The following is a 19,570-nucleotide window of genomic DNA, read 5'->3' as shown; positions in this document are numbered from 1 at the left end:
GGAGACACAGCGACTTTTTACGACTGTCTACCTTAGCAAAATGCCCATCAAGTTCTGCAGGTGATGATACTTGCAAGAGCTAGGAAGAAAGGAAGAAACGGATACATGCATAACTGTGCTCCTCTGCAGTACCCCTGGAACAGCACTCAGTCACCGAGCTCTGTTACAGCAGGGAGGCCTGGCGACCACGGGGTCATAAAGCACTGGACACGACTGAACCACGGGACAGCAACAACAAATGCTCTAATATGAAATTGAAAGTGTAAATATTTATATTTAATCTAATATAAAGTTGAAAGTGAAGTGACTCAGTCGTGTCCAGCTCTGTGCGACCCCATGGACTGTAGCCCGCCAGGCTCCCCTGTCCGTGCGATTCCCCAGGCAAGAGTACTGGAGTGGGTTGCCATTTCCTTCTCCAGGGGATCTTCCTGACGCAGGGATAGAACCCAGGTCTCCTGCACTGCAGGCAGATGCTTTACCATCTGAGCCACCAGGGAAACCACCAATATAAAATACAATTAAATTTCAAAAAAAAGGAAAAAGGCAGAAAAGATGGGAGAGAAGGAGGGGGTGGGGGGAAAAGGAGAGCAGAAAGCCATCAACGTGTAAAGCTTGTCCTCGACTCCAGCCAATGGCTTCAGGAGACAGAGAAAATGAACACAGAACTAACACAAGGCCCACACCGTCTGTTAACTCTGCTTCCACGGCTCAGTTCCGTCGCTCAGTCATGTCCGACTCTTTGCGACCCCATGAACCGCAGCACGCCAGGCCTCCCTGTCCATCACCATCTCCCGGAGTTCACTCAGACTCACGTCCATCGAGTCCGTGATGCCATCCAGCCATCTCATCCTCGGTCGTCCCCTCCACAGTCAGACGGAAATTCAGAGCTGGAGGGCCCCTGACCGCCTCACTGCTCCCATTTTATGGGTGAAGGAACCAGGGCACGGAGAGGTCACGTGAGGGGTCACGGTGTTGCTGGGACTGGAACTCTAGCTTTGCACTAAGCCCAGGGCTCCGAGGAGCAGGCTTCTCACGCACAGGCCACCCCTCCCCGCAGGGTGGGTTCTGTTTTCTCATTCACAGGCTGAGACCTAAGGTGGGGCAAGATAACACTCACTCTCTCATCAGACACATGTCTTTGGAGAGCATCTTCCACGTAAATATCTCAGCAAGGGTCTGCCCTCTGCAGGCAGGCAGCACGTGACCAGCACTGCGCCTGCTGATTCACCGTTCGATGGGCCTGGTGCGTCCGTTATAGGCTGGGGTCTGGCAGCTCCCGGCTTCAGCTGCACCCGCTGCTTGGAGTCTGACCCCAGTCAGCGTCTGTGATGGGCTTTCAGGGGCTTCCTCCGCGGCAGGAAGGTGACTCTGCGCTGCCGGCCAGCCTACCTTCACCGCCACGGCCCGGGACTCACCACTGTCTCAGTCCCAGGGACCTCTCTGTCTCGTTGCCATGGCCACCAGCCTCGCCCCAGGCCTCCAGTGCCGCAGTGCTCAAGGGTTCTGGCTGACATGCGGGGGGAGGCCCAGCAGTTGGAGAAGACACCGTCCTCCTCTAAAAGCTGTCCCGAGGCTGTTCCGTGGGACCCTCTGGGCTGTTGGCGGAGTCTTTCGATGGTGTCCACTTGGCGGCCGTCTGGGGAGCAGCAGCTTCCTGGCACCTTTAACCCCAATCCTAAAGAGCTAAAGAAGGCTGTTCCTGGAGCTCGGACGCTGGCTGGTCGCTAAACCCTGAACACCTCACCGGCTGTTCCTGAAACTCCAAGCTCTTGAGAGAGAATGTCCCCCCTGCACAAGAGGTCCGGCCTGGCCGGTTCCTGGTGCCCCTAAGCCTCCTGTGACCTGAATCGGCTCCAAGACAGAGGAATCAGTGGCGGGCAAGGTAAAAGAAGCACACGGCTGGGACTAGAGGTGTCAGCTCTTCACAAGCAAAGGAGGGCAAACCTCCCGCGTGCAGCACGGCCTGAGTCGCGGCAGGCCCTGGTGATCTGCCGGCCCAGTGCTCGCGATCATGGCCATCCCAAGCAGCGAGGGGCTCCCTGAACACGCACACTGTGAAGTGACACCCGTCCCTGGGGGCAGACCGCCTGCACTCCCCTCTCAACACTTTACCCCGCAGGCGGGAAGCCCTGCAGGTCAGAAAGCATCAGAAAATACTGTTTTCACAATGGACACCCCCACCCCTCCACTCAGATCGCAAAGCCAGGAAGACCAGAGCCCCACCCGCCCCGGGGATGAACCCCGTTGTCCCAGAGCCCGGCCCAGGGCCGGGGAGCAGGGATGGATTCACAGGTGTTCACCCCTGTAAGAAGGGCCCAGGGCGGGGCGGGCAGCGGCCAGTTCTGCTGACCAGCCTGCAGCCATTCCAGCTACCCAGGGTCCAGGGCCACCCACCCCTGGGCATTCATCTGCCCAGAAATACTTGGCTGAGAATTGCCCTGGTGGCTCAGACAGTAAAGCGTCTGCCTACAGTGCCTACCATGCGGGAGACCCAGGTTCAATCCCTGGGTCGGGGAAGATCTCCTGGAGAAGGAAATGGCAACCCACTCCAGTATTCTTGGAAAATCCCATGGATGGTGGAACCTGATAGGCTACAGTCCATGGGGTCTCAAAGAGTCGGACACGACTGAGTGACTTCACTTTCTTTCACTTTCACTTTGCCGAGGAGGAGCTGGGTGGGGGGTGGGGAATATTCAAATTGAGCTGCCTCAGGAAAGCAGCTTCTTTAGAAGTAATGTCCAAAAACTAATCTCTTTCCAGTGGGAGAAATATGATCGTAAATTAGTAACTAGATAAAAATTAAAAAGGAGGCTGTGGTTTGAATTTCTTCGTACATTTTTGTGCTCACTTGGAATAATTCATTCAGCTTCTCCTTTAAGTTCGAATGACTTCACAAAGATTTATGGTTTAATTTTTTAAATTGAGGGACAGCGTGTTTACCTCTAGAACTAGCAAAGCAAACCTCAAGTTCAAGCCTTAATATTCAGACCCCACAGCCAGGCCCACATTCCCGTCAGACCATCAGTACCACCAACTTTTAACAATATCCCAGGGATTTCCTGGTGGTTGAGTGGTTAAGGCTCCTCACTTCCAAGGCAGGAGGTGCAGGTTCGATCCCTGGTTGGGAAACTAAGGTTCCACATGCTGTGTGGTTCAGGAAAAAAAAAAAAAATCCCCTAAAAGCGGGGAACAAAGTGGGTGGGTCTGACGGCTGAAAAGGCCAGTGTTCAGAGGGACTGGCAACCGCCACACATCCCAGGAGAGTCTGCACACACCCATCCTTCCTCCCATCATCCCTCCCTGGCCAGCACCCACATCCCTCCCACTTATCCAGATGACTCCCAGGGTCTGCGAAGAATGTTTAGAGGATCAGGAGGCTGGCCAGGGTCCAGCAGGAAGAAGCCTCAAACATGGAGAACAAACTGGACTGAACCAGCTCCCGAAGTCGCCAGCATGCTATGGAGACATGCCGTCTCCTGAGAGACAGCTGGAAACTCCTTGCACAGCAGAAGACGGGCCCCTCACGTGTGCTTCGCCCCGCACACACACCACTGCTGTCTGCCCCTTGCTGGTTCACAGGCCCCAGGAGTCGCCCGGGGCAGGGGGAGGGGGGCTGCTGCCAGACCCGCCCATGGCTGAGGCAGGATGAGCAGTGGTTTCCAGCCAGGCTGGGCTGCGTGCGGTGACTCACGGAAGCCTCTGGGCGGGGAAACGGGACCCAGATCCCCTTGGTGAAGCCGTGTCCCCGGGAGAACGGGCGTAGAGGGGAAGCTGTGCAGGCATGTGTGTGTGCTCCGACCTTCAGTCGTGCTTGCCACCCTGTGGACCATAGCCCACCAGGCTCCTCTGTCCTTGGAGTTTTCCAGGCAAGAATTCTGGAGCAGGTTGCCATTTCCTCCTCCAGATCTTCCTGAGCCCGCCAGGCTCCTCTGTCCATGGGGATTCTCCAGGCAAGAAGACTGGAGTGGGCTGCCATTTCCTCCTCCAGGGGATCTTCCTGAGCCCACCAGGCTCCTCTGTCCTTGGAGTTTTCCAGGCAAGAATTCTGGAACAGGTTGCCATTTCCTCCTCCAGGGGATCTTCCCGACCCAGGGATCGAACCCGCGTCTGTTAAATCTACTTGCATTGGCAGGAGGGATCTTTACCTTTAGCGTCACCTGGGGAGGCTTGCCACCTTCCAAATAGACCAGGGAAAACTCCAAGTATTTTTGTTTGTTTGTTTTTTAACTGGGTTTCAAGTATTTGGAGGGCTCATGTGCCACTGGCAGCTGCTGACTTCCTGAGCCTTAAACATAATAAGAAGTGTCTTAGCACAGGGTGTGGGTTTCGGGAGATGTGGGTTCAGACGTGGCCCCTAGTCACCTACCCTCTCCAGGCCTTCACCTCGGAGATGAGCTGCGGCTGCTCCTGCTGCTGTCTGAGGCTCAGAGGAGAGGCAGGCAGGGTGGTCCTGCCCCAGGAGAGGCGCTGGGGGAGCCTGCTTGGGGCCAGGGCACAGATATGTCTTCCGTGTCTGTCACCCTGTGTCACAAGGTACGTGTTGATCCTGTCCCCCCTCCTTCCCAGGTGAGTAGCCACCGTAGAACAGGTTCCAGCTCCACCTCTCAGCCAAGCCACACACATCGCTTCTTAGAGATACCAGGTCCCCTCCACGAGGCGACCCCAGGGGCATCTGCAGACCAGGTTTCCAGCCCCGCTCTGTCTCTAGCTGCTGGGGCAGCTTGGTATGGAGAGGTCACGGTCCCTCTCCTCTCCCGCCGATCCTCCACTTCCCCATATTTAGTTAGACGTTGAGTTTCTCTCCATGAACCTGGATGGTCCATGATCAGCAGGGCTTGAGTTTGTCTTAATTTGCGGCTTCATTGCCCCTCCCAGACAGCTTCTGTCTCATGGCCCAATATGGCTGTCCAGATCCAGCCATCTCATCATATTCTAGATGAACCATATCCATCGTGATAAACCGTTTTGTAATGTTGAAGCCTTTCCTCATGAGAAATCCTTCCCAGAGACCCGGCTGAATAAAAAACTCATGGGAGGGAACGAAGGTCTGCTCAGTTCCCCAGCCCACCTGCTCTTAATGGCCAAGCAGAAGGCAGCCCCTGGGGCTCCCTGGAGCATATTCACAGAACTGCAAGACTTTGCTCTGAATCTGACTTTCTGCAATGCTGAGTGTTTTCAGGATCACTTTCAGGATCATTTCTGAGCCTGACAAAATTAGCTCAAGGCTGATGTGTAACACATATCAGGAAGAAGATGGCCAGATGCCCTCCCTTCCACACCCGGCTCTGCACATCTGTCACCCGGAAGAAGCCACTTGGAAGTGAATTCCTATTAATTAACTGATCTCAGATGGAGACTCAGCAGCTTTGGGGGAGCGGAGAGAATAGGAAAAAGAAATATGAGAAAATAATGTACCCTTATCCTGAAAAGAGTGTCCAATGAAAATAAACCAATCAGCGGAGGCTATAGAAACAGGACCTGCGATAAATTAGTGTGAGCCGCCAGGGAGGGGTGGGAGTGGGGGAGGGGTGCAGGGAGCACGGGGCAGGAGAGCCGAACTTCTCGTCCAGGTCTGCGTTAAGCACTGACCTTGAACATTTCGTAGCTGTGTTTCAGTGACCTCCAGGGTAGGGCTAGACCAGGCTTAAACTCCTGTGGGATTTTTCCAGCCATAAACTTCTGTGAGTCTGAGGACTGTGGGCACTTGAGAATGTTGACAACAAGATCGCCAGACTCGGGCTTCCCTGGTGGTCCAGCGTTTAAGACTCCACACTTTCAGTGCAGGGGGTGTGGGTTTGATCCCTGGTCAGTGAACTAAGTTACCACCTGCTGCTTCACCTAAAACATGTTTTTAAAAAGTCATCAGGAGCCAGTCCCTGCTAGCCCTGGGCTCTCCCGTCCTCAGGCTCAGGCGTCTTGTCTCACGGTTCCCCGAGCCCTTAGTGGCCCTGGGTTCACACCCAGACCAGCAGGGCGGCCTCTTGGGGCGTCAGTCGCGCAGCTTCCCGGGGCCCCCACCTTCTTTCATGCGCTGCTGTCACCATCGTGAAATCTTTAGCACTTTTACCTTTGAACTTGTCTTTTGTGAGTGGAGTCCTAGGGACAATAAGGCGTGCACATGAGCAATGCGGGACCCACCCTTCCCTGCTGCCCCATTCACAGGCCCTCATCCCTGACGTCATGAGCACAGAATCCTGGGGGCCCACACACCCGGGAGTCCCCTGGGACTCAAGTATAATACACCTGCCCTGAGCAGCTGGGGGCGCAGGCAGCCCCTAGAGGCCATGATTCCGTCCAAACTGGAACTGGCTTTAAACACAGGAAGAAGACCGCAGAGCTCTACAAAAGCACGAAGCCCGAGAAACCGTTCTATTCTCTCACTGCTGTTACTTCCCTGTATCAGCCAAGCACTTACTCTGAAAAAGACATGGAAGGAAAAACAGAAGTGGCTGGCTTAACACACGGGTATGGATTATTCCAGAAGGAAGCCAGTAGAACTCCAGCCTGTGGCTCTGAAGGCCGCAATTTTTTGCCTTGTTCCTGCCCCTTGATTGTGTTTTCCTTCTTCTATCAACACAGCAGCAGGCAACCACCTAAGTCGCGGGCAGTGGTCTCTCTCGCTGTGGATGTCTGCCCAGAACTGTGTCATCTTCCTGGACGCTGGCCCTCCAGCCTCCTTTCCGTGGCTGTCACGTAAGCCCCAAGGTTTGGTGTTTGCTCCCCTAAAGCAACAAGTCCCCAACTTCTCCAGTTCCTCCAAGAGTATTTTGAGAAGAAAAGAGGGAACATCCATCCCAGAGCTTATTTTTCACTGTACACCCTCTTTCATACTTGAATGCCTTAGCATGTGTCCACAGGATCTAGAAAACAAGCCTATTATCTATATTTGTGTGTGCGTTTAGTTACTCAGTTGTGTCCAACTCTTTGTGATGCTACAGACCGTAGCCTTCCAGGATCCTCTGTCCGTGGGATTCTCTAGGCAAGAATACTGGGGTGGGTAGCCACTGCCCTCCTCCAGGGGATCTTCCCGGACCAAGGGGTCGAATCCAGGTCTCCTGAATTACAGGCAGATTCTTTACCGACGAGCCACCAGGGAAGCCCCTGTCTGACTCTTTGTGACTTCATGGACTTGCAGGACAGGGAAGCCCGGCTCACTGCAGACCTTAGGGTCCAAAACAGTTGGACACAACTTGGCGACTGAACAAAGACATGAAATCTATATTTTTACCATCACCTATCCTCAGTTGTTTCAGAAAGGAAAATAAAACAACTCAAACCTCTTTCATGAATACCCAAGGGAAAAAAGGAGCTATCATCCATCCCAGAAAAAAAAAAAAAAATCTTCTCAAAGAGTGGCATCAAAATGTCAGGGTCCGTCATCATTTCTTTCTTGAAGATAACTGGCAACCCACAACTCCCCTGAGGGGACGACAGAGGATGAGAAAGCTGGATGGCATCACTGAGTCAACGGACATGAGTTTGAGCAAACTCTGGGAGAGGCTGACGGACAGCAAGGCGTGCTGGAGTCCACGGGGTCACAAAGAGTCGGACACGACTGAGTGACTGAAAATCAGCAGCAACACACTGATCCCAGCGCGGAAGCAAGCTCTGCAGAAGCTACTCTGCCGGGAAACGGAGACCTCGCCCTGGCCAGCCTTCCCGTCTCCCCGCGCCCTTCTCAGCGGCTGCTTCTCAATCCTGTGTGAGGAATGGAAAGCCGGGCACACGTGCGGGGAGCACGCCTGGGCGAGGAAGGCGGAGCGCCGTGGTTTCTTCTTCCTTCTTCCTGCTGAGCTTCAGCAACTCCACACCCACTCGTGCACAGACTTGTTAGAGAATAAAAGCTGCCAGGGCCAGAAAAGAGCCGAAGGTGCTTATTTCCACCCCGAGGAGAGTGGCACTCCCAACGACATGCTGCAGGCGCGTGCAGAGCCAGGACCCAGGGCGCGTGCTCCAGGCCCAGTTCTGTTCCAACAACTATATCTAGCTCCCCAGAGCCGCCCCTCACGTATGTGCCCAAGACCAGCTTTTGTCCTGAAGCAAGAAGACAACCAACTCTATTTTCACACTGCAGCTCGCAAAAAGCAGAGACAGAACTTTTCTGTAAGCTGCTGCTGCTAAGTCACTTCAGTCGTGTCCGACTCTGTGCGACCCCATAGACGGCAGCCCACCAGGCTCCGCCATCCCTGGGATTCTCCAGGCAAGAACACTGGAGTGGTTTGCCATTTCCTTCTTCAATGCGTGAAAATGAAAACTGAAAGTGAAGTCACTGAGTCGTGTCCAACTCTCAGCGACCCCATGGACTGCAGCCCACCAGGCTCCTCCATCCATGGGATTTTCCAGGCAAGAGTACTGGAGTGGGGTGCTGATGCCAAGGGGCTGGTTTCCTTCTGTTTCTTAAGTGAGACTGGAGACCACGGTAGAAGCTGTCCTGCCGGCAGACGGCTGTCCTGGCCCTGGCAGCGCTGACGCTGGGGGCAGCACGGTCCCCGCTCGGGGGCTGCCCCGGGCTTGCTGGAGGGGGGCAGCAGCCCTGACCTCGGCCAGCTGGGCTCTGGCAGCACCTCCGCCGGTGGGCTGTGACAACCGAAGTGTGTCCAGATGTTGCCGGGTGTCTCTCCAGGGGCAACGTTGCCCCCAGTTAGGAACCACTGATAAAAGGAAACTGGATTATTTGCTTGTCACTTGTTGAAAAGCTCAGTCCTGTCTGACTCTTTGTGACCACACCAGGCTCCCCTGACCATGGGAATTCCCAGGCAAAAATACTGGAGTGGGTTGCTATTTCCTTCTTCAGGGGATCTTCCAGACCCAGGGATCAAACCCACATCTCCTGCAAGGGGAGGCGGATTCTTTACCCAGGAGCCACCAGGGAAGCCCTGATCAAAAGAGAACTGGACTTTTGGGTCCAGGAAACACTCACCAGCAACAACCAAAACAGCTGTTCAAGGTTATTTCAGCTTCGTAGTCAAATGATACAGGGAACCGGGAGAGTCAGAGGCATTCCTCCACACTGGCTTGTGTTTCCACGTGTCCTGTGGAGCCGAGAGCATGCGAGGAGCACCCTGTCCCTTCAGCCTGGCGCTGCTCTTGGAGCCGATGGGAAGGCAGCTGCAGTTCTTCATGGCAGAGCCCCAGCGAGCGCCTAGAGGCTCTTAGCTTCCGGCTTTGGAGTCAGAATGGGCTCAGACTCATGTGATTTGGGACAAGAGCCTCGGTGTGTGTGTGTATGTGTTTTAACCTTAACAACAACAACAAGACAGTATACAAACAGTACACAGATACTGATTATAAAAACCAAATGATACAGAAGGAATAGACACTTACTGTAGATGAAAAGTCCCCTCCACCTCACTCATTTCCCCTTGGGTAACACCCAGTTATCATTTTATTGCCTTTTTTTTTTCTGAATCCTTCCCCTGCATTTACAGAGATGGGGAGATGGTTAAAATGTGATTATCTTTAACGTAATTCTAGGCTTATTCTTCTGTGACCTACTTTTAAAGTATTCCAGGTCAGTACACATGACATTCTTTTTAGATTCTAAATTTATATTAACTTCATTGAATATAACTTGCGTGCAATAAGACACTCCTGCATGACAAATACATGTGTGTGTAACTGCAGTCCCAGTCAAGGTAAAAGCATTTCAATCCCTCAGAAAAGACTTCTGCGGGGCCCCTTCCCCATCAGGCATCTCCTTGCTCAGTCCCGGACAACCCCTGACCTGCTGTCTGTCACTGTGGATGAGATTCGTCTTTTCAAGAGTTTGATATAAACAAAATCCTGTTGTGTCCCACGTGTGCTTTCGGTGCTTGGCTTCTTTCTCTCGATACAGTGCCTTTGCGATTTAGCCACAGTGGTTACACAGCTCAGTTGTTCGGAGTTTTTTTATTGCAAGGTAGTAACTCACTGTACAGATACCCCAACTCATTTTACCCCTTCACCTATGGATGGACAAGGGCTTCCCAGGTGGTGCCAGCGGTAAAGAACCCGCCTGCCAGTGAAGGAGACGTAAGAGATGCAGGTTCCATCTCTGGGTTGGGAAGATCCCCTAGAGGAGGGCATGGCAGCCCATCCCAGTGTTCTTGCCTGGAGAGTCCCATGGACAGAGGAGCCTGGCAGGCTACAGTCCACAGGGTCTCAGAGAGTCATACACGGCTGAGTGTGCACTCATGGATGGACAGCTGGGCTGTGTCCACTTTGAGGCTGCTGTGAATAGAACTGTTTTGAGGACCAGTGGTTAAGTGTCTATGTGGACATGTCTTCATTTCTTTTCAAGAGAATGAATTCCTCAGAAAGCAAATGCTAGCTCTTAGGGTAAGTGTATGTTTATCTTTGTTAAAAAAGAAAGCCCAGCTGTTTTCAGAGGCGGTGGTTCCGATTCGTATTCCACCAGCTAAGCACGAATGGGCGCACCAGTTGTTCTGTATCCTGCAAAGCGTTGCGGTTAGGACTGAACAGTGAATTTGGAGGGGGAGCGGGGTATACATTCAGCCCATAGCAGTGGGTCTTCTATAAGTCCGTGGGGGAGAGTGCTTTCTGCAGGAAGTCGTGCCCCAGAACACACAGTGTGGGAGAGCTTGGTCATGGAGCTCGGGAGGATGAAGCTTCTGGGGGGCTTCTGCTGCCTGGGGAACTCGGGATCCAGCTAGAGTCCAGCACTGTCTCCAGGGCCCCGCCCCCTTGCCTGCTCGGCCCACTGAAGCCTCCCGTGGCTGATGGGGGCCGTGGTGGGAAAGCACCTGTGAAGAGCCACGGGGGGGCCTGCAGAGCCCCAGGGAAGAGCCCATGGCAGGGAGCCACACAGAGGAGCAGAGAAAGTAAGTGAGGAAGGAGAGGAGGGGGAGGGGAAGGGAGGGGAAAGGAGAGGGGGGAGCGCGAGGGGGGAGGGCGAGGGGTGGGGGACGTGGTGTGAGGTCGCCAAGGGGAGAGAGGAAGGAGACCGCCAAGCAGCAGGACACTGGACAATAAGAGAGGAGAGATTTCATCCCTCAGAAGGCCCAGGACCAGAGGAAGGTGGGTCCGAAAGTTTCCACTGTGTTGTTCCTTGTAATGCCCAGTCTCTCACCTCCACACACACACACAAAGTGTTAACCGCTCAGTCGTGTCCACTCTTTGCAATCCCATGGACTGTAGCCCACCAGGCTCCTCTGTTTTGGGGATTCTCTAGGCCAGAATCCTGGAGTGGGTAACCATTCTCTTCTCCAGGGGATCTTCCTGGACCAGGGATCAAACGGGGGTCTCCTGCACTACAGGCAGATACTTTACCATCTGAGCCACCAGGAAAGCCTCCACCTCATCACAGTTCCTCTGAACTGTTCAGCAAATGTATTCCTTACTGTCCAAGACCCATGGCATCTAATCTGTGGTCCTGGCCTGGTGGGTCAGGGAGCAGGGGGAGCAGGAAGGTTTGTCCGGGTGGGGATGGGGGTAGTGTTTCACCTGCCAGGTACGTGGCTGCACATCCCGTTTCCCTCCCAGACCGAAGGCTCTTTGAATGCAAGGCCCCTATCCGTTTTGTGTGTCCCCTGCTAGACAGCAGAGGCTTATATACAAGTGACTGCTGGATCCCCTTGAAAATCCTATAAACAGTCACAAATCAACCCAAACCTTGTTTTGCACCTACTTGTGTTTTCAACTAGCACCTCCTCTCTGGGGCACGAAAGTCCCAATTCTTCTACCCGCTGTGTCCTGACCAGCCAGGAGCTCTGTGACTGTCTGAGCTCTTCTGTGCTGTGAGCAATGTGGTCAGAGTGTTGCAAGAGAAAGTCGACCAAGCCTGCTGCTTGCCCAGAGGACCCAGATCAGGGGGTTGGGGGAGGCACAGAGCCAGGCCAGGGGCCGCCCAAGAGCCCAGTGGGGTCAGGCTCTGGGTCTGGGGCCCCGGATTGGTTAGCATGTGCCCTGCTCCCCCCAGCAACACGCTTAGATGATCTGAATTTAGTTCTATTCTGGGAATCTGTTGGGAAATAAGCTAAGTGCCAAGAAGAACGATCTGGGGTTTGAGGATAGCAGGGCTGACAGAGAGGAAATGCCAGCCAGCTCTCCTCACCGCCCCTCCCAGCCTCTGCCTCCTTGGGGAGCACACTGGTGAGGGGGAGTCTGGGTGCCACGCAATCTCAGCCGCCTTGCTCAGCAATGGAAGTGGGGGGAGCCAAGCAGAGACCTGCAAAGGGCTCAGAAGGAGAGAGGAAACTCCCGGTGTGGGAGTGTGTTTTCTCTCTGGGCGGTGCTGGAGGTGTGCAGGGCGAGCGCCCATGACTGGCGGTGACCTGCTCAGGAGCTGGGAGTGGACCAACGCCCTTCTCAGGGGGGCCGCGGCTCAGCATCGGGAGGAGTTTCCGCCCCACACAGAAGAGCCTTTACAGCTCTGTTGGCCTCCAACCCAGACCAGCCCAGGGTGCAGGTAGTTTCAGGACCCATTTCTGCATTATTAAAGCCAACTTCCAACCTCCCTAAGGAGATCTGAACTTCCAACTTGGTGAACTACGGTAGGAAAAAAAAAAAAAAAGCCAGGGAAAGCAAGCGCGGTTCAAACAGAAGGTCTTCCTTCTGCTAACATCCCCACATGCTCCCACTGAAAATGACTCTCCCAGGCACTTACCCTCCTCCAGCAGAAACATCGTGTTGTCTCTTTAAAAATCAAGCCAGCAGAGCAGGAAGAGTGAGGGGGCCCTTCCTTGATGTGAACTTCCTCCGCTGCCATGAGGATTAAACAACTGTACTGCAGCCCCAGAGGAAGCTGTGTGTCCCCTTGAGAACAGGGGGTCAACGATATGCTGAAATCAGCTTAATGAAAACGCCCGTGACAGTCACCCCCGTCCAAAAACGTTTTTGTTAACATGCAGCTAAGTCGATGTGCTTGGGTCAGCAAACACTGCAAAACCACAGCACGGGTGCAGAGGGAACTCTTTCTCCGGTTAGTTTCAGGGTTTGCATTAGGGTGCTTCCCTGGCCCTGGCATCTCCCTGTGTACCGGCAACGCTGCAGAGTTGCACACGCCCAGGTCCCGCTGCAGGAGCCGCCTGCCTGGGAGATAGTTTGCAAACAGAAGCATCCTCGTAGGCCACTTCCTACCCTGCCTGGGTGCCCCTCACAGGCAGGGCTTGTGCGGCTGTGGAGGTAAAGCAGAGCTCCTGGGAGCAATCTGAGGAAAGCCACTGTGCTGTAAACAGAGCCCTAGATTCTGGGCTACGTCTTCATTAAGAAAGACACCATGTATGTTGTTTAAGGGCTTCCCAGGCGGCGTTCCTAGTAAAGAACCTCCCCTGCCAATGCAGGTGACTGAAGAGATGTGGGTCCAATCCCTGGATCTGGAAGATCCCCCAGAGAAGGAAATGGCAACCCACTCCAAGAATTCCATGAACAGAGGATCCTGGCAGGCTACAGTCAATGGGATCACAAAGAGTCAGACATGATTGAAATGACTTAGGACGGATGGACGATGTTGCTTAAAGCAAATAAAATGATGAGATGAGGAAGGAGAAAGGAAAATCATTTTCAAAAACAACCTTGAATTCCCCTGAGAAGAGCAGCGCTTGGTGTCTAGAAAGGACGTCATCTACACCTCATCAGTGGCCAAAGAAGTCCACCTGTTGGGACAACATTGTCTCCACAGACACACCTATCCCGTGAGCAGAGTGGGCAGCTGCTCAGAACCAGGAACTGATGCGCTGGCTGAGCCCTTCAGCCAGCACCCTGTGTGGCCAGGAGCTTGTCCCCAAGGCCGGCGATCACTAAGGAGGTTGATCCATCTCCAAGTAACATGCTCTTCCTCCTTTCCGGGACAGGCCCCGTGTTCTCAGCTGAACACATCATATTTTCCATGTCCCAGGATGGGACTGTTGTCCTGGCGTCCAGCACACCCAGTGGACTTAGAGACTCTTGATTTCCTGCTGAGGCCTGAGAAAAACAGGCACCACAGAGGAGCCAGGTCAGGAGGCAGCAGGGTCAGAGTCCTGGGAATTCCCAAGGATCCCTCAGCCTTGACGTCTCTGCATCTTTGGGGCCGGAGCACCAGCGGTCAGCTCCTCACTAAACAGACAGGGTTGGGGAAGGATCCACGTGTGAGGGCTGCACGGCTTCTCCAAACTCCGTTTTAAACAGCTCTGAGCATCTAACTCTGTCCGTAACCCATGCTGATGACACAATGGCCGGAGTCAGTTTGAGACCGGCTTTCTCATCCTCCATTGAACGGACGCACTGCGGAACGCACAAAGGTGGCGAAAGCAAGCAATAGTCTTAAAGCACCAACCACGCAGACAAAAGACTGCCTAGGATCTGGCAACCAGCAAGTAGACGGCAGGTAGAAGGCGTCCCTTGCTTGGGCTGCAGGGCTCCTGGTCGTAGGACCACGCGGAAAGGAAGCCTTCTCTGTGGAGGCTGGATGGGTACGAGAAGCACCTGGAGGTCACTGATGTAGGAAGCGGTCTGACCATCTCCAAGAGTGTGGGGCCCAGGAAAGGGTGTTTTTAATAGAAGCCTCTGGCTCTGCCTGGAATACAGGAGGCGCAGGAGATGCAGGTTCGATCCCTGGGTTGGGAAGATCCCCTGGAGAAGGAAATAGCAACCCACTCCAGTACTCTTGCCTGGAGAATCCCACGGACAGAGGGACCTGGTGGGCTGCCGTCCATGGGGTCGCAGAGAGTCAGGCATGACGAGGCACACAGCACACTGGCCCCAGGCCGGAGGAGGGCGTCCAGGGAGCTCTCACAGTTTCACTTTCCGACGTGGATCAGGCCATCCAGACAAACACGGGAATTCAGATGGAGCTGGACAAAGGCAGGGAGGCCAGAGCCCCAGCACCGGAAAAGAAGGCCAAGGGCCCAGAGAGACTAGAAAAGAATCTGTTTACTTAACATTGAAACTAACAGGGGGGGAGTCTGGTTCCTACCTGAAGCGGTTCCATGCAGTTCATTCACTCCCTCACGCACTTTCTCCTACCAACGTCTACAAACACTTCTGAAAGTGCCCTGTCTGCAAACCTATGCAGGACGGGTAGAGAGGGGAGCGGGGAGCCCTACAGAGACCGAGGGAGGGGACAAACACTTGGTCACTGGAGCTCTAAGCTGTGGCTTCCAGGCACTGAAAAGTACTTTTCTCTGACTGATAAGAATAAACATTCAAATGGAGGCTCAGGAAAGGTTCCTGGTCCTGGCAGTTGAGTAAGAAGCCCGCTCTCGTAGGAAGATGCTCTCCCGATCGCCCAGGTGCTGCAGCTCATGTCCAGGGTTGGCCCCGCCGTCAGCTGCAGGCCCCTTGCTGGTCTCAGCATTTCCTTTGTCCCTCGGGCTGGTCCTCAGGTTCTGAGAAGTGTATGAATTTTCCCTAAAATTTCTTGCAGCACAAAAGCTGCTTTTGTGCTGTGGAACTTTGTGGAGGGTTTTGGTTCCTTGCCGGTGGCTTGCGTCCTGTCACTCACACTCACCTCCTGGGCTGGTGAAAAGGTAGGGAACTCACTACCATCCCCCCACCCTCATCTGCCCCTGCAAGGAAGCCATGGTGTGTGGGGGGGTGGTGGGGGGGTGGTGGGCGGGGGTGGATGTAGGGAAATGCCCTAGGGCTAAACTCAAGAGACTTGTGAGTAATCACCTGTCCTGCCACCTGCTGCCTCATTCTCACTGCTCTGGGGGAAAAGCAAGGGGGAAGGAATTGGTCCAGACTGGGGTTTCTCCGCCTTGGTGCTGCTGACATCTTGGGAGAGATGGTCCTTTGTTGGGGATGGGGCGTAGGGGGATAGCTGGGCATTGTGTGTCCGAGGCTTAGCACCATCCCTGTCTCCACCCAGAAGCAGCCAGCAGCATCCCCTCCAGGCGTGACAACCCCCAGGATCCACGAACATTGATAAATGCCCCCCAGGCAGGAGGGGAACTTCCCCAGGAGAACCACCAGTCCGAAACAGCGCCATCTAATCCAGAAACCATCCAGGGCCCCTGAGCAAGTGAAACGTGGCTAGTCCAAAGTGGCACGTGCTGTGGGCATAAACTGTATCCTGGATCTCAAGTGTTTACATGGAAAGAAAAAAAGTAAACCAGCTCAGAAATATTTTTATACGATTATGTTACATTTTTACTGGTTACAATAATAGGATTCTTAATCCATTGAGTTATATAAAATAAAATGTAAGAATTGATTTTACCTCTCTCTCTTTTTTTTTTTCACTTTGAATAACGTGGCCACCTAACATGTTGAAATATCATATGTGGCTCAGCTGGTGGGGCATTAGATTTCCACTGCTCAGCACAGGTCCAGACGCTGCCTGCTAAGGTCCTCCCTGAGCAGGTCCAGAGTCCCTGGGAGTGAGTTGCTGCCACACCAGCAAAGCAAGCATTTGTCAGGACTCTCTGCCCTGGTGATGGATCTGGCAGCCGAGGCGTGACAGAGGAGACACAGAATCGTCAGAAAGTCTCCGATGCTCTCGCCCAGGTTTCTTCTCAGTGAGAACCGTCACACAGTCTGCGGTGTCACCATTTAGAGGCGACACCCCGCAACATCCCACAAAGGAAGCGGCCCCAGCTGTCAACATCCTACTCAGGTCTGATGGAAGCAACAGACCCTGGACACCCCACGCAGGAGCCCGGGAAACTTTCCACTCCTACCGACCTGTAGGAGAGCCTGGGGGTGCACCACCCCCCGTAGCCAGGAGAGCCGGGGGTCAGAGGAGCTGGTGGAGCATGTCATGAGGCACGTCCCACCTCCATCACCTCCCTCCATCCCCAAAACAATCAGGTGAGCTGGACGCTAGGCTGTCTCCATTTTATTTATATTTGGCCAATAGGAATTTTGCTCTGGAAACTCAGGTCATTTTTACTAAATCAAAGTAATGCAATCCTTAACACAACATTGTAAAGAAACTATTAATATACTCCAATTAAAAAAAAACCTAAACAATAGAATTGTCATATGATCCAGCAATTCCACTTCTGGGGGTATATCTGGAAATAAACAAAATTACTAACTCAAAAAGATACAGGCATCTGAATGTTCACAGCAGCACTACTTACAATAGCGAAGACATGGAAACACCCCTAGTATAACAGACGATTAGATTAAGAAGATATGGTATATACATACATATACAATGGAATATTTCTCAACCCTAACAACTGCCATTTACAGCAATGAGGATGTACCTGGGGAATATTACCCTTATTGATAGATATGTCAGACAGAGAGAGACAAATACTATGATATCACTTGTATGTGGAACTTAAACAATATTACAGATGAATGTATATACAAAACAGAAGCAGACTCACAGACATAGATAACAAACTTGTGGGTACCAAAGGGAGGGACAAATTCTGAGCCTGGGATTAGCAGATAGAAATGACAGTTCGTGAAACAGAGACCCAACAGTGATCTACTGCAGACCATAGGGCATTATAACTCATGTTTTATAATAACCTATAATGGGATGGGATCTGCAGAAATGCTGAATCCCTCTTCTGTAAGTGGAGAACTAACACAATATTATAAATCAAGTTAAAAATTAAATTCAAGTAAAAAATTTAAAAACATAGCAAAAAAAAAAGATGCAATTCAAAAAAAAAAAAAAAGATGCCCTTCTTTTCCCAGTCTCACTTCTCTCCCCAGTTCCTTTCAGTTGTTCAGAACGTAAAGGCCCCAGAGTCGTAAGCAGAGAACACTCAAGGCGGCCCCTCTGATTTTCTGTCTGCCTGGTTATCCCTATGGGCCGTCGCCTTGGGCCGGTTGGTGCCTTGTAGGGGTCTGCGTGCCACATGTAGGGATGGCATTCCAAGGTGGCCCTTTCCTGAGAGCTGGCAGTGCGACAGGACCGCGTTCTCGGGACTCCTTCTGGAAGCCCTGCCCCTGCCTCTTCTCTGGCCACAGCAAAGCTCTTCCTCAGCTCTGCAGTCTTCCCTCTCACTGAAAAAAACAAAACAAAAAGCACCATGCTTAGCCACCCCTGCCCCCCGACCTCCTCTGCACACACACGCCACCCCCCCCCTTCCTCTGAGTACCAGCAAACATTATCTTTTATCCTAAGTGACTTCAAGCGTCCAAAATAAAATTCACAACAGTGGGTTTCCATTCAGGAAAACTCTGCTTTCCATCCGGCACTACAAACCTCCAGAGTGATAAGGAGCTCAAACACTTGACCTTCTGGGAAAGAAGACCCCAAAAAAATGACAACAGACAACACGCAATTTAAGATCTCTATAAATTATGCTGTTTCCGCAAGTGGAGAAAGCCAAGGCCGTGCGCGGTCAAGATAATCGTTCAGTATCGTGTTTCTGGAAAGTGTCAGAGGAGGAGCCCAGCCCAGGACCCCTGACTCCCCCTGAATAGATCACTGCCGCTCCCCCTCTCCACACCCCAGGGCCCGACCCCCAGAGGGCCTGGAAGCGGAGCTGACGGCCGAGGGAGGGGACCGCCGGACCTCCGGGCCCCCAGCTCTATTCCCGGAAGTGCCTTCCTCTTGGGAAACTCTTACTGTTGTGCAGCTGCCAGGCCCCAACCAACCCAATGAGGACTCACTTCCCTGTTCACTTAGCATTGCTGGAACCCGCTGGAATGTTTAAATAGGACCTTGTTGGAAGCTGAGGTTCACATATCTGACTTACAAAATATTTTTCTCACTCAGCTTTCTGCAGAAATTGTTTGTTTTCTTTTAAAGGGAAGCAATCAGTAAAATCCATAGGTGCTAGGTGCTACAGGAGTTCTGCAAACCTGTGACTCCAAGAACAGTTTTCTTGACAGGGCGGTGGAGGAGGGGGGTGGTGGCGGGATGGGGGCTGGAAATCTGGTTGAGACAAGGTGTGGAATCATGGAGCTATTTTATCACATTTAGCAGTCAGTTATCAGCAGGGTAATTGAGCAGCTGATCAAAGTACTCCATCATAAAACTATAGAATCGATCTTCAAATCAGATCTTTGCCACGGGAGCAGGCCCAGCTCATGCACCAGGCAGGTGTCCTTGCTGAGACGCCTGCCTCTTCAGGCTGTGAAGTCTGTGAGAGCGGCAGAGACAGAGGCGCAGCTGACATCCCCATGCGGGACCCAGAGCACAGATCCTGGCATAACTCCTGGGCCCCTGTCCAGCAGGGCCTGCTGTTGACCGCACAGGGGGCGATGTACTATCCCGCTGAAAACCCTTGCAAAATGCTAGGCAGTTAACCATAGGGCTGAAAGGACTCACCTATAAAAACACAGCGTAATAAGACATGGGATATAGCGCGGGGAGCTATATTCCCCATTCTGTGATTAAGCCTTAATGGAAAAGGACTTTTTAAAAAACAATGACACATCAAATGCCAAACTGCTTGTGATTCACGAGCAATTGTTTGTTGCTTCTTATGCCTTTTGATTTCTTATTATATACATGTGAACTTTTTAAAAATACACGTTATTTTTTAAAAACCTTTTTAAAAATATGTGTGTGTGTGTACAGCAGAAGTTAGCACAACATTGTAAATCAAGCATATTTATTTAGAAGATATGGGAAAATATGAAATACAGACAAATAAAAAGCAAGTAGAGCTTCTTACAAACCTGGATGTCTGTTAAAAATATAGCAACAGAAATTGAGCTACACAAAACTCAAGAA

General features: G+C 52.6%; 3 long non-coding RNA genes across 4 annotated transcripts in view; 1 reads left to right on the top strand and 2 right to left on the bottom strand.

Moving 5' to 3' along the window:
• LOC138425894 (uncharacterized) overlaps positions 1-12,728 on the bottom strand; it is a 29,050-nt gene extending 16,322 nt beyond the window's left edge. Inside the window, exon 1 of one of the 2 annotated variants that reach the window (XR_011251440.1) lies at positions 12,605-12,728. This is a non-coding gene — a long non-coding RNA (uncharacterized lncRNA). Of the gene's footprint in view, positions 1-8,920; positions 9,141-12,604 lie in introns of those variants that run through there. The other variant, XR_011251441.1, reaches the window with a different exon arrangement.
• On the top strand, positions 10,395-16,129 carry LOC138425895 (uncharacterized). The gene is made up of 3 exons (XR_011251442.1): positions 10,395-10,820; positions 15,344-15,446; positions 15,788-16,129. It is a non-coding gene; the product is annotated as an uncharacterized lncRNA (long non-coding RNA).
• A 612-nt stretch (positions 16,130-16,741) lies between these two features.
• LOC138425896 (uncharacterized) lies at positions 16,742-18,463 on the bottom strand. The gene is made up of 2 exons (XR_011251443.1): positions 18,092-18,463; positions 16,742-17,889 (listed from the first exon to the last, which is right to left on the bottom strand). It is a non-coding gene; the product is annotated as an uncharacterized lncRNA (long non-coding RNA).
• Positions 18,464-19,570: the final 1,107 nt, after the last annotated feature.

Source organism: Ovis canadensis, chromosome 20 (genome assembly GCF_042477335.2).
Source record: "Ovis canadensis isolate MfBH-ARS-UI-01 breed Bighorn chromosome 20, ARS-UI_OviCan_v2, whole genome shotgun sequence".
Lineage (NCBI taxonomy): Eukaryota > Metazoa > Chordata > Mammalia > Artiodactyla > Bovidae > Ovis > Ovis canadensis.
This window is presented reverse-complemented; position numbering and strand designations above follow the sequence as displayed.